Below are 4,240 nucleotides of genomic sequence, written 5' to 3'. Positions count from 1 at the left end.
GGTATTTACTGTTTTAATATTTCTTGTATACATTTTGTGCGTGAAAATGAAAAGATGTTTGTGTGTATACATTGCTAGAAATATTTACTTTGAATATATTGCTTGATCTTCACAAAAATAACGTCACATGTGTATACACTCAGATATTTTCAGAGGTTTCTCGTGCAGCACAGTTGCTGTGCAGCGTTAGCAAAAGGCCATTTCATGGGTTCTGCGTCCGTGTGCGTTGGCCAGCTGATGGACTGACACGGCTCTCGTCTGCTACGCACTTGCCTTCTGCATGGACTGTCTGTGTTACAAGCGCTCCGACTGCGCATGTGCCAGGAAAACAAGCAGCACCTTAAACAAATGTTTGGTATGAAGACAGACTGTACTAGGAGATTCTTTGTCATCCAGACACCTTTATAATTCATCATTAAAAGAGTTAAAGAAGAGAAAGCAGTTGCTGCTGGACTTTGGAGGAGCTTTGCTTGAACATGTTTTCATCGATGGAGCCCAAACACAGGATGCAGTCCTCATTTCTCCAGAAATCCTATGTCACGTTTATGCCCTGTGCTCAGCACGCTTCAGGAATAATCACGGATGCTGTTCTACAGCCTAATCTGTAAGCAGCTGCTGTTTCCTCATGTGTTTTTCAGTGTCCGATTTGAGGGGACAACTGGCCATGCAACAGACTGGCACAGCTCTGTTGAAACAAGAGCAGCATCGTGACCACATCTGAAGTCTGCTTATTGTTCACATGGACACAAAAACTGTGAATTGGCCTTAACTGTTTTATGTTTTGTAGCAGTAGCTGGGTTTCAGTATATTAGTGTCTTATACCTTAACAGAGGTGGGAAGTAATGAAGTACAAATACTCTGTTACTGTACTTAAGTAGATTTTGCAGGTATCTGTACTTGAGTATTAGTTTTTCTTACGACTTCTTACTTTTACTCCCAACATTTGAACACAAATATCTGTACTTTCTACTCCTTACATTCTCAAAACTGGCTCGTTACTTGTTTCAACCTCTGTGGATGACGACATGACGTAAAAGACGTAACAACAAACGTCTTTATCTTTCCCAGCAGTGTGCAATTTTCACTGAAGCTCCTCACACCACTGCCTGCCTCAGCTGCCTGCCAGAGGCTTTTCAGCTCTGCAGGACTGATTTTCAGATCCAAAAGGGCACGTCTTCATTCAAAGAACTTTGAGAACCAGCTTCTGCTGAGGCTCAATGAAAGATTTTGGTAGTCTTGGAGAGATGAGTGTTTCCATGTTGATTATAGTATTTAATGTTCGTAATGTTGCTGAAATGGAAAACTGTCCAGTGATTTTGTTTTCTCTGTAGCAGCACTGTGCAGGTTCTTAAAGGATGAAAACAATCCTATTTTGTGTGATTAAAACTTTTTTCATTTTGCAGAGTTATCAAGAGAGGCATCGTGTATCATCGAAGCTAAAAATTCATTTTTACTTTTTACTTTTGTACTTAAGTAAATTTCTGAACCTGTACTTTTTTACTTTTACTTGAGGAAAGGAGTTGAGTCAATACTTCTACTTTTACCAGAGTCCATTTTTACACAAGTATCTCTACTTCTACTTTAGTAAAGAATGTGAGTACTTTTGCCATCTCTGTACCTTAATTCAAAAACATAAAAACGTTTAGGTTTTTTCTTCAATGCTTTTGTTTAGAATATTGTGTCCAAGCAACCTGAGGGGATTATACAACTGCACGGGTTACAAAATGGTTAAAAAAATTTACAATGAAAAAGTGAAGTAGTCTAGAAAAGGTTTTGGAAGTATAACTGGAGTACTATTTGTTATATTAGTACAAAGGAGACATCACAGCTGTTGTAGCTACATTTCTGGGACGATGCACATCAGGCCGCTTTGTGTGCTGCGCTGTTCATTGCTGAAGTAGTCAAGCCTAAGTAATAAATCCCCATACCAAGCCCTAATGTTCAGAAGTGACAGTTGGAGGTAATTATGCAGACACATTGTTGATGAAGGATGCTCTTTGAGGTTTATGTCCATGATCCAATATCACATTTATTTGTAAGACAAGTGGAATTACATTGTTGTACTGTATTGCTATGCTGTGATTAAACAAATTTAAACCAACATTAAAACTGGGGGGAAAAAGGGAATAAATCACATTTTCAAATACTTTAACAGTGGATTCTCAAAATGGCACTTTGTATTCATTATTAGATCATTCCACGGTCACAAACGTAACACTGTTTTATTTCTGAAATGTGATAAAATATCGTATGTGATTAGTGTTACAATGTGCTGCCTGACTAACTAACTACTGTCTGGAAATGATCAGAAGTACTGAATACAGAAGCAGTAAGATGGACGGATTCTCTATCAAAAATGACCCCTTATATCCAAGGCCCCATTCAGTAGTGTTAACAAAAGCCACCAGTTGGACCAAACTGAATAATTGAAACGCAAACAACTGATCAAACTGAAGCTCCAGCTCGACAGTTTCATTGTTTATGTACGGGCCTTAGGCGAGACCTGTTGACTTTTCCAATTGGGGTTGGAAACTTTTGTTTGTCCATGCATCTCCAAGACTGATTGTCAGTCTGATCTGAACAATTATCAGCTAAATGTGTTTGCCAGCTCAAGCAGAGCCCCCCTCTGTCTTTGCTGCCCTAAAAAGATCAAAAGGGAAGGACACCCCCCCCTCGAAACACCCCCTCCGGAACCCCCAAACATCCCCTTCACTCCCTTATCCCTCCTCCCAACCTCTTCATTTCCTTTTAGCCATGACAGTATAGCTGGATAGCCAACCATAAATGATTTTTTTCGACGGCTCAGTGTTTGGGACATGGCCTTAGAGTGCACAGCTTTCAACAAGGTGACACGTCTTTTACAAAAAAAGAAAGAAAGAAAAACGATCTGCATATTTTAATCATGTGCAGTTGTGCTCAGCTGATCAAAGAGCTTGAGGGATGCCACTCGTAGCTGAAGGCTTGAGGGTCCTCATGATGTGAATGAGCACAAATTGATGCTACTGATGCTAAACGGTTAAGCGTCTCACAAAATGTCATAAGGTCAATCAACTTTTGGTAGTCATTTGACCGTGACACAACCCTATCAGTTTTAGTGGCTAAAGAGGCCTCAGAGCTCTGCTGCACAATGTCTGGAAAAATCACAATTAGAGTTGTGGAAGGAAAACCGATGTGTGCATTAGTAAAGACATTTTGATCAAACAGACAATTTTGATTCAACAGTTGTATAGATAATTGCTGTATAGACAAAAGGTTTAATGTTTGTTTAAAGATCGGCTATTTGTAACTTCAGAACATTTGAATTTGATCATTTAAAGGTCTGTTTATTAACTATTCCTGGAGTTTTCAACCACAACTCATGGTCCGGAAGTTAATAAGTGTGTCTACTACTATGATTTGATAAAAATAATACTATCAGGTACTTTTGGGAAGGTGTGTTCATTTTAGTCACCTTCATCCATGTGTGAACTCAGGTTCAAAAATAATAGGGAGTGCTAAAACCACGACTAGGTGGAATACTGAAGGAAATGGCTTATAATGTCTCTTAAGCTTATGCTGTGACTTTCATTCAGTTTATTCAGACAAGGTTTAATTATCAAAAAGATGAAAATGTCTTTAGCTAACACCTAGTCAACGGCTATATAAATATTATCTCAACAGAATGAAGTGTGCTTGTATTGACACTTTAAGTAGCTGTAGCTAGTCTAGACGTGGATGAACAGTGTAGACATTTTTTAAATAACAGAGATTGGAAAGGACATTAAACAAGAGCCTGGGTGGATACTGATATGCAAGAACCCTAGTTTTAATTATATAAATAAATGCACTGCTCCAAAGATTTTTTCTTTGGGGTTCTATTTTTGGTAAAACATATTTAAAGGTGTGAAAACTATGATGGTTTCAACTTTTAATATTATTATATTATATTATTTCAGATACCCCTACATGGTAGAATATGCATACAAAGACCTCACAACATGTTGCAAATCTGACAGATAATGAAACCCACTGAAACTCGCACGGATTCAGTTTTCTTAGCGTCATGTATAATGAAGACACAATGGCATGTCAGCCAGTGCAACAGTGCAGCTCACTGATGTGTTGAAAATAGTTTTGGATGACAATGGAGCCTTTGATAACACGCACACAACTTGATCGTAGGATACATTGTTAGTTTCCGTTTGTACAGTGGATTTAATGGCAGTTTAAAATAGGTGGTGAAAACCACCTGCAGCTCAAC

This window comes from Stegastes partitus, unplaced genomic scaffold (assembly GCF_000690725.1).
Source record: "Stegastes partitus isolate 25-593 unplaced genomic scaffold, Stegastes_partitus-1.0.2 Scaffold1105, whole genome shotgun sequence".
Taxonomy (NCBI): domain Eukaryota; kingdom Metazoa; phylum Chordata; class Actinopteri; family Pomacentridae; genus Stegastes; species Stegastes partitus.
Note: the sequence above shows the minus strand (reverse complement) of the source record.